This window comes from Drosophila suzukii (assembly GCF_043229965.1).
Source record: "Drosophila suzukii chromosome 2 unlocalized genomic scaffold, CBGP_Dsuzu_IsoJpt1.0 scf_2c, whole genome shotgun sequence".
NCBI lineage: Eukaryota > Metazoa > Arthropoda > Insecta > Diptera > Drosophilidae > Drosophila > Drosophila suzukii.
The window spans coordinates 10,405,293-10,416,571 of record NW_027255896.1 but is presented as its reverse complement, the minus strand read 5'-3'; positions in this window follow the sequence as shown (position 1 = coordinate 10,416,571).

The following is an 11,279-nucleotide window of genomic DNA, read 5'->3' as shown; positions in this document are numbered from 1 at the left end:
ATACGCTCGCTCGAACCCTCGAATGCTAATTTTAAAAAGGCTATGAATTTGCTGGTTAATCGATTTGATAATAAAGTTTTACACATCCAGGCACATGTTTAGGCGATATTCGGTTTAAAGGGTATCGAGAAGGGTTCTTCGAAGGGTCTTCGCGAGCTGAGTGATTGCATGAATTCGCATCTGCGAGCAATTCGAACCCTGACCAATACGCAACAAATTTTGGATGGACATACAAACCTGACACATAAATATTATTTAGATCGCACCACCCCACAAAACTGCCCAATTTGCCTAACACACTCCCCAATTAATATGGATCACATCCTTAATTCATGCCCCGCCATAGCCCAAACAAAACTTAATATCCTCAATAACATTAACGCCATACAGTACCTTAGAAACCCATCAATAGAAAACATCAAAACAATAATAACATATTTAAAAGAAATAAAGTTATATCATAGCATATAAAAACTCCTCACATCCCTCAAATTAAAAATATATGTAAACCTAAATGCTAAAAAAAAAAAAAAAAAAATTGTTAAATTAAGTAAATAAATAAATCGTTACATTAAGTAAATAAATTCGTAGTCGAAGGCCTCGTAGCTAGCACTACATTCCCTATGTTAGTATTAGTTTTGTAAACTTTACTATCATCTTAAATAAATAAATAAATAAATAAATTGTTCAACTGAAATATTCTCGGATGGGAATTTTTCAGGAATAAATTCCAAAACATCCTCAGATGTGGTATCTGGGGTGAATCTCGAAACAAATAATTGTTTTCTATGTGGAACAACTGATAATTTGATCTGATTTTTTTACCTCCCGACTTCGAGAAGCAGTGACTTCACCAGAAACAGCTGTATCCATAGGAGCAGTAGGTTCACTTACCACAGTGTCAACAGAGACTACTGCAGCCACCAAGTTCGGATTTGGGGTGGATACCGTGACCGTATTAACTGCTGCTAAGCTGGTTTTTTACGTTTAGGCGACTCAGTTAGTAATTTTTTATTATTAAATTGGGCACAAACGGAATTGAACCCCTTATTGAGCTGTTTAAAAGCACCAGAGAGATTCAAAAGGCTGTCTCGAGTCTGCTTCATAAAGCCGCTCATCTCAACAACCGTTTCCTTGCAGGATCGACATGACCACATGAGTCCAGAATTCTGATCAATGAAGTTGTTCGGAGCAGATCGCCAGCGCCTAGTCATGCGCGCATAGGTGTACGACGGCACCTGCAGCGCTCTCTGCTTATCTTTCGCCTTCTTTCTTATACCACTGAAGCTGTCGCTTATCTATTCAGCAACTACTTTGTAAGCCTGCATATGTATATATGAAGATCTTGGAGCCAAGCTTTTTACACATTCACAGTCCGTCTGCCGCTCCGAATAAACGCTATATATTTTAATATAACCTATTCGTGCGTTATTAATTATAAATATAAGGGTGGCATATTTGTTGTCTTCCCCACAAACATTTAATGACCCCGACGTGATAGCAGTTTTAATCGGAGTCTGCAACTCGGTCTCGCGATTGTTTAACACAGTTTAAACAAACGCTTTGTTTCGCTGTCGTTATCGTGCATTCGGTCACAAACATACGAACATACATACATATGTGCATATAAAAGTGCACAGCCGGCCGTTTGATTTTTTGTACATTTTGCGCTGTGAAAAAACACCAAAACTGTGTTGTGCAAATAATTCTTAACAAAGTGAATCGCATTTAATCTTTGTTAATAGCGCATATAACATATATATATGTACATATAGCCATACATACATTCGTTTGCCAGTTACATAATCCGCTGTTGCTAGGCAGGCAATTTATCGGCAAGAACAACAACAACCAAGTTAAAGGTTCCGTTGCATCTCGGCGACGCCTGTTAACCTTCACGTTTTCGCGGCAAAGGGTATACGGTGTTTTGTGCCTCTAACGCGGTCGGACATTTTATTTTATTTCATTTTCATTTCATTTTTTTTCCTTTCTCGTGATTGAAAAATGTCTGATATGGAAAACTCGGTTCGGGCTCAAAATGAATCCACAAGTGACGTCGACTACTACCGAGTCAAAGCCCAATCTATTTTGCGGCAAATGAGATCGATGAAATGCTATTTAAACGCTGATGCGGTTAATCAGTTTGACGAAGCTGATTTGCTGGCGCGAATGGAATGGATCAATTCATTAAACCAGGTATTCGATTCTGCGCAGACATCGTTGGAAAGACTAGATTTTGCAGAGATCTCGAGCGACAATCGGATTGAATTTGCTGAAGTCTTCATGGATGTGAAAGCGAAACTAAGCCGAGGCTTGGCGGCTCATCGCAAGTCACAATTGCCGGCTTCAACCGCTGCAAATTCAACATCTATTGACATCACTAATAATGCGGATCTTTCTTTTCGATCTAGAAAGCCTCGGTTGCCAAATTTGGAAATTGCTCGTTTTCGTGGATCCTACTCTGAGTGGCCGGATTTTCTTGCGACTTTCACTACGGTCATCGGAAATGATGACGAGCTAAGCGACATTGAAAAATTACAATATTTGCGTTCGAGTTTGGCCGGCGTGGCTCTGGAAACCATACGCTCGCTCGAACCCTCGAATGCTAATTTTAAAAAGGCTATGAATTTGCTGGTTAATCGATTTGATAATAAAGTTTTACACATCCAGGCACATGTTTAGGCGATATTCGGTTTAAAGGGTATCGAGAAGGGTTCTTCGAAGGGTCTTCGCGAGCTGAGTGATTGCATGAATTCGCATCTGCGAGCAATTCGAACCCTGACCAATACGCAACAAATTTTGGATGGACTTTTAATTCACATCGTCACTCGGAAACTGGATCAGAGGACGCGAGAAAAATGGGAAGAGGATTTGTCAATCACTGAGCTGTCTACCTGGGATGCTATGGAGTCGTTTTTGGAAAAGAGGTGCAGGATGATGGAAAACTTGGATCAAGCCTTGGTAACTCAAACACCAGGCCAGCAGGTGGGAAAAAACTTGCACAAATATAACCAAAATACTCAATCATTTACATGCTTATTTTGCGATGCATGGGATCATTATTTGCCAAAGTGTTCTCGATTTTTAAATTTGAGTCCGAATCTTCGATATAGAGAAGCAAAGAAGTTGCACCTTTGCCTCAACTGTTTGCGCAAGGGGCATAGTTTGCAGCAATGCAAGTCGACTCACTGCAAGTATTGTCGCATGAAGCACCATTCATTATTACACATGAACCATGACCCATCCGCAACATCAACCTCATTTTCATCTCCATCATGCGACCCATCCTCGAGCTCTCATCCATTACCATCTACTTCATCAGCATTAGTATCATGTTCGCATACATCATCGCATCCTGATCATCATTTACCAAGCCCTCCACCCAAAACCTTAAATATTTTGCCGATCGACTACGTGTCGCTTCCAACTGTTATTATCTACGTCAGAAATAGAATTGGAGCATTTATGCCTTGCCGAGCAATTTTAGATTCGGCCTCCCAGCTAAACTTCATAACCTCTCGCTTAGCTAGCCAACTAAATTTGAATCATAGAAGATCGCAAACCTCGATTTATGATCTCTGATAAGACTGTCAATATTCTTGTGCAATCACGGGATGCAAGCTATCGTGCGGCATTCACAGCGGTTGTGACTCACAGTATTACTGATTATCAACCCCATTTCAATATAAATGCAACATCGTGGAGGATACCGCAAAACATTTCACTCGCTGACCCTAATTTCAATCAATCACAACGAATTGACCTTTTACTCGGCGCTGGGTTGTTTTTCGAAATAATTTCTATGGGACAAATTCATTTGGATAGGGCTTTGCCAACTCTTCAGAACACCAAGCTTGGTTGGATAGTCTCTGGAGGGTTATCATCGAACATGCCAACTCATAAATCGGTTTTACAAGCCAGCACCAAGGACCCAGCTGATCATTCCGATGACACACTTTCCGCCATTGTAAAGCAATTTTGGGAAATTGAGGACTTCACTTCGTCTAAGCCATCTTTATTGCCGGAAGACTTGCGATGTGAGCAACTTTTTACTGAAAATTGCATTCGACTTGGAAACGGCCAATACTCTGTTCGTCTCTTGACCACTTCCGGATTCGAATCTTTAGGTGATTCTTATTGCTTGGCTCGTCGTCGTTTCAAGAGTTTGGAAGCTAAAATATATAGAAACCCAGCCCCGAAAACTCAGTATTCAGCATTTTTGAGGGAGTTTAACGTTTTCGTATCAAACAGAATCGCGATAATTCAGGAGATGACGAAAGACATGTCTTGGCATCACGTTCCTACAAACTTGAACCCGGCAGACGTCGTGTCGCGAGGATGTACCCCAAGAGAATTGTTGGAACATTCCCTTTGGGCTAACGGGCCTCCATTCCTTCTGCAAAGCTCGTCAAATTGGCCGTCCCTGCTAGACTCAGTAAAGGATCTTCCAGAGCGCCGTTCTGTGGCTCTAATTGGGGCCGTTTGCATAGACAGTTCATCAAACTGCAAATTCCTCAACTCTTTTGATAAGTTGCAGCGCGTATTTGCATACATTTATCGATTCATTTCAAATTGCAGAGCCAAATCTGCGTCGTTAAAAGGTCGACTTTCGGTGGAGGAGATCAACTCTGGAACTGTACTTCTTCTGAGGAGCATCCAACAGGTTTACTTGGCGAAGGAGTATGGATCTCTTAGCCAGGGCAAGCCGTTTCCACAGAAAAGCAAGCTGGTTTCGCTTAGGCCTATACTCGGCTCCGATGGGTTACTTCGCGTGGGTGGAAGGCTTCAGAACGCAAACTTGGACTGCGATACGAGGCATCCGATACTGTTGCCCAAGGATCATCCAGTCACCAAGGCGATCATCGTTTATTATCATGAGAAATATTTGCATGGAGGATCGCAGGCGCTGCTTGCCGCATTACGGCAAAGGTACTGGCCGATTGGAGGCCGCAAGTTCGTCGCCAGCGTTATCAACAAATGCGTCCGATGTTTCCGAATGAAGCCTGTTACTTGGGAGCACGTCATGGGTAGCCTTCCAGCAAATAGAGTGCAGCCTAATCCAGCTTTTCATACCACAGGAGTGGACTATTGTGGGCCATTCTATCATAAGGCAGAGGCCAGAAATAAGGCACCCCACAAGTGCTATATCGCGGTCTTTGTCTGTTTTTCCACGAAGGCTGCTCATTTGGAAGTGGTCCAGGATCTCACGACGGATTCTTTCGTCGCAGCGCTGAGGAGATTCATCAGCCTTAGAGGCAATCCGCGTACCATTTGGAGCGACAATGCTACAAACTTTGTCGGTGCAAAGAGAGAGCTTGCCGAGCTGAAAGAGCTCTTTTTGAGCGAGCAGCACACAGCATCGATATCTTCCGTCTGTTTAGCTGATGGGATCGATTGGAAGTTCATCCCTCCCCGCGCTCCGCGTTTCGGTGGTTTATGGGAGGCCGCTGTGAAGTCAGCTTAATTTCACTTCTACAGAGTCGTCGGTGCATCCATCTTAGCCATCGATGAATTAAGAACTCTTGCATATGAGATTTCTGCCATCCTTAACTCCCGTCCACTCTGTCCAATTTCAGAAAATGCTGAAAGCCTTGAGGTGCTAACACCGGCGCATTTCCTGAAGGGTTCCAGCTACACTAAGTTTCCTGAGCCTGGCATTACTCATCTCCGCGAAGACCGCCTCAGCAGATGGCAGCGGGTTACCCAGATGCAGCAACATTTCTGGAAAAGGTGGAGCAGCGAGTATTTGTCCCTACTTCAAGAGAGGAGCAAGTGGCGCGTTGAAACGTCTAACATAAAGGTTGGACGCATAGTTTTGCTTAAGGAGGACAACGTTCCATCCTTGAGATGGCAGCTTGGATGCATCCAGGAAGTCATACCCGGCGGGGACGGAGTCATCAGAGTAGCTATGGTCCGCACAGCTACGGGTCTGATCAAGAGAGCCGTCGCCAAGCTAGCCGTTCTGCCCATCGATTCCGAGATAGTTGGAACCTTACCCCATCCAACGGGGGGAGTATGTTCGGAGCAGATCGCCAGCGCCTAGTCATGCGCGCATAGGTGTACGACGGCACCTGCAGCGGTCTCTGCTTATCTTTCGCCTTCTTTCTTATACCACTAAAGCTGTCGCGTATCTATTCAGCAACTACTTTGTAAGCCTGCATATGTCTATATGAAGATCTTGGAGCCAAGCTTTTTACACATTCACAGTCCGTCTGCCGCTCCGAATAAACGCTATACATTTTAATATAACCTATTCGTGCGTTATTAATTATAAATATAAGGGTGGCATATTTGTTGTCTTCCCCACAAACAGAAGTCTTTGACTTTACCAGTAAATCCTGCGCATTTAACGTGCATCATCGATTCGCAGAGCCAACAGAAAATAAAAGGGTCTTTAGTTGAAGACGAAAGATTACAATTTTTCTTAGAGCAGACAAGAGCCATTTTAAGGAAATGAAATAAAATAAAATAATATACGAAAAATACCTCAAGTAAATTTGGCACTGGGATCAAATTCCAAAACCACAAAGGCACAAAACACGAAAAAAATAAGAGCGCGAGATCGCGTATTAATTTAAATGTAAGAGAGCACGAGAGAATAAATCTTCTATCGATTGAGCGTAGCTTGTGGGACACTGACAACTTTACGCAGGAACAGTTACAATGTAAAGCAAGCAAGAGAGAGAGAGAGAGAGACAAGAGAAGAGCACACCAAAAGTCTACCAGAAATTTGGCAGGTTCAGAGAGAGTTTAAGTTACAGTTGTAATATAGAGCGGGAGAGAGAGTGAGAATCAAAGAGTTTTAGCAAGTTTAGTGAGTATAAGACTTACACCAACAAAGCTAGGAGATTAAAAAAATCTAATATAAATGTTAAAATAACTATAATCACTGGGAGATCTAGTAAAAAACACCAAACACACTAACCCAGCGGTTAGACTAAGCTTTGTTAATAAACAAACACAAAACACTCGCAAAAAATCACAGAATAGACAAAAATTCAGAGCACAAGAGTAAACACAACCGTTCACAAGCGACGCTAAATCGAAGAACAATTTAAGCAAGAAACCTTCTTACAATGGGATTTTGCTAAATTCTAGGTTATGGTAAAAAAAATTAAATAACAGAAAAAGTGTCAATAAGTGGCGATTTTAACCATAGACATGTACAATGTGCAGGCCCATTTTGCAGGCATAAGCTACGTCGTATATGGGTCGTGGGATCTTGGTAAGCCCCTCTCCTCTCCAACACAAGAAAAATAAATATTTAAAGTGCCTGGAAAATAGTATTAGTCATAAAGTTCGTCAGTCGTCAGTCCACACTGCCCACGCAATACGATCGGGCTGTGTTTTGGCAATATTCCCTCCCCTTCACACATTCGTGTGCCAATGGATCGTCGCGGGCCGCGCAAAACGATCCTTTATTCTCAAGATTGTCCGTCGAATGTTATGTCATTGTTGTTGACCCACTCCACTTCTCGCGTCAGCACACCCCCCTTAATAAAGCTCTAGCACTTCATGAATTGGATATTCTTTCACATTATAAGTTTATTGGGTAATATTTATATCGGCGTGCGCCGTGGATGAGTAACATAATGTTGGCTAATTCATATGAAAATTAAATTAATTGACAATTACTCTTGTAAGCGGAGAATATCGAATTTACCACCTGTGAAGGTGCACACATCAGGAAGGTATTAACATTGCCCAAAAATAAATTCTTATCTAAACGGGAGAAGACAATGACCGTTGGAACGGTAGAGAAAATGTTTGCCTTTTCGGTCTTGTTACAGTGGGCAAGTGGTGAAAAATTTAGACGGAAGGTCTCAATATATAAGTACTCTAACTCATGCACAGTTATTGGTAGGGTTGCTTTTGATAACACGTATAGAATTCTTACGTTAAATTTTGTATCATTGTCTATGGTCTTTGCTAAAGCTTCTGAAGTGACCATGGTGCACGGATATATATATATATGTATTTATAAGAAAGGAACCGTGTTCCGACAAACTTACCCTCCTTTTAATCCTGGGCGATGAGATCTCGACGCTCCGGATCCTGGGCTTTGGGAGATGTTATAATTGTTTTTTGTATATATAGATTATTTTGTATATATAGATTTGATGTCGGTTCACAAAAACATAACACAAAAATTACGTTACACAAAAAAAATAACACTATCGCTGCGTAAAGTTCGTCAGTCTTCAGTGCACACTGTCCCACAAGCTTAGCTGTCGCTTGATCGTGATACGATCGGGCTGTCTTTCGGCCTTATTCCCTCCCCTTCACACATTCGTGTGCCAAATTGATCGCTGCGGGCCGTGCAACACGATCCCCTATTGTCTAGGTTGTCCGTAGAAGTTTATGTCATTGTTCTTGGCCTAACCAACTTCTCACGTTGGTTACGAACAAGTTCAATTCTGTTGCATCACTAATTTTCCCAAAGTATCTATGGGTCACTACGCCTCTGAACGGATGGCTCGTACATCCTAACAATTTTCAGAAGAATGGCGATCTCGAGTACTGCGGCCACAAACATCACAGTATGCCGTTCTTATGGTTGATACCTCCACGTTTTTTGATTACACTGGCAGCGGTGGTCCGACACATACGATTCTTTCAAGCTGCTATTCGGGTCCTCCTTAAGGACTGTTTGATAGGGTAGGTTGCCCTGGTGTTGTAGACTCCGTGGGCGGATGCCCAAGCCTATGGGAACATGTCCTTTCCTCAGAGCTGGCGGCTTCCGTCAGCAAGACACCAGAATGGATTCTCATCTCCTCTCTAATCGGCTAAGGTCTTTTATACCAGACTAGAGCTATTAATTGGCTGCCGATATGGATCGGATTAACTAAGTGTTCCCACCTAGGATTACTATTTCTCGATATTAGCTATTAGGAGTCAACGGCCAGCTGTTGCACTTTGCCATCTCCCGGGGTATGGTTACCCGAAAATTGCCAAATTTAATTTTCTTCTGGCTTTACCAGCCTGAGTCTGGTTAAAAGATTCGTCGTTGCTATGTGAATCTTTGTATGGGTCTAACAGGTACAGCTGTGATCATGAAAATAGTAGTTAACTTGAGCTCACCACGTTATGCACGAAAATTGAATGATAATCACAATTTATTTCAACGATGTTTTCAAAATAACAATTTACATACTTAATTTTATCAGTTCAGCTGATTTTGTTATTATAAATTATTATTATAGTTTGCACTTCAGGGCTTATTAACAAAAAAATCACAAAATTTGGCCGCTCGTGAAAATAGTAGTGACTACTAAATATTAAAAAAAACTTTACCAAAAACTCCAAAATATCTCAAAAAGTCATAATCTCTTATTATCTAGAATATTATATTTAGTTGAATATCTGTAATTCTGCAACACTTAGGTGCAACGGCGTGGCATGGAATCGATAAGGTCTTGACACCGCTTTACAGGAATGTCATGCTAGGCTTGCTGAACCACCATCCACAGCTGAGTTTTGTTTATTGGTTTTACAATAGATACAGCTCTCTTATCATCCTCCCACAAGTTTTCAAAAGGGCCATGTCATTACATCGATCTCTTGGGATGCAAACCAAGCCTTCGCGTGCTTACTTCTGTGTTATCGTGTTGGAACCAACTGGCAAAAGGTAGCATAGTGTTTTTTAAAATATTTTTCTCCATGATGCCATCTATCTTATGTATCGGAGCAACCCCAGCATAAGAAAAACATGCCCAAATATGATGCTCAGGCCACCGTGTTTAACGGTCTTCTTTGTGAACTTTCGGCAAAATTCCTGGTTAAGTGGACGTCGATCCTACTCTCTAGAACCAGTACCACCAAACAGAAACAAATTTTACTCTTATCAGTCCAAAGTATATTACGCCATTTGTTAATGGGCCAGTCTCCATGGACTTTCCATTCTTGCAACTATGTGCTTCTGTGTCAAAATGGAAACCTTTCTTGGACTTCTGGCAAATAAATTATTATCTCCCAGACGTCTTCGAAGTGTTGGAAGACTAATCGCCAGATTTAGTTCTTTTTTAATCTGCCCTGCAGAAGCAAATATGATGATCGTGGCGGATCGCACAATCTTTCTATCATCTACCCCAGTAATTTTAAGTTTTCACCCCGATTTTCTGGCTTCAATTTATAGTGAATGGCGTTAAATATCATGGTAGATGAGCATCCAAATATGTTTTCAATTTTTTTGTACGTTTTTCCTTCATTTTTTAATTTAACAATTAAATTTCTCATTTTGGGCAAACAGTGCTTGCCACGGCTTACTAAAAAAAATGTTTTTTTAATTTTCATCATTAAAATAATTAACACATATTTTAACTTACTAATGGCGTTCTTAGCTTCTTAAGTTTTTTTTAGAACTTCTCACATCAAGCACTACTATTTTAATGAGCGGCCAATTTAGCTTGCATATTCTAATTATAATCAAAAAGTACTCTTCCCGTGGCAAATCTAACGGAACTTTCCCTCTTTCCTCTTACTTATGTTCCATTCTGAGCAAAAAGTGGAAACGCGTTCCAAGGATAACGATAAAAGTACCGAAAACTTCCTTTCCAATGTTGTTCTAAGTTGCACTACTATTTTCAAGTTCGTAACTGTACTCTAAAAATTGACATACTTTATTACTCCATTTAAAATTTAGTTTTCTTAAAAAAGTGTTCGTACTAGACCACTGCCTTTAACACTTAGTTGTAAGAAGAAAACGTTTGATTTTTACCGTGTTAACAAACAGGTTTACTTAATTTGCTTAATTGCCAGCGATAATCTGATTCTGCAGACGGAGCGCTGATTCTGTGAACGCTGCTGGCCGCCTTTTGTTGCGGAGCGCCAATTTCCGTCACTTTACATACTGCTCTCTGTGATGCAATAGGAAGACTTCAACGGCAGTCAATGTAACAAGAGTCTTATAATTTTTATGTTTCTTGCTTTGACTGCTTGTTACTTTCACAAGCTGTTGCTGCAACTTCGGAAAATTGGAAGTCGCGGCCGAAGCAAAAGCAACATCTGAGCACGCTATTGGACTAATTAAATATTTTCCAAGACATATTGGTTTAGACAATTTCTACAAAATTGTACTATTAAATGTCATAAAAATATTTCAAGTGCATTTATAAGAATATCAGACCTCGCAAATAACTGTCGACCGTTCTCGTTGTCTGCAAATAAATGTATTTTCCTGAGAGCAACCGATGTACCGCGCAGAGCAAAATCGATTTTATAGCCTTGCAGAGGGTATAATGATTTCAGTCAGAAGCTTGCAACGCAGTGAAGGAGACGTT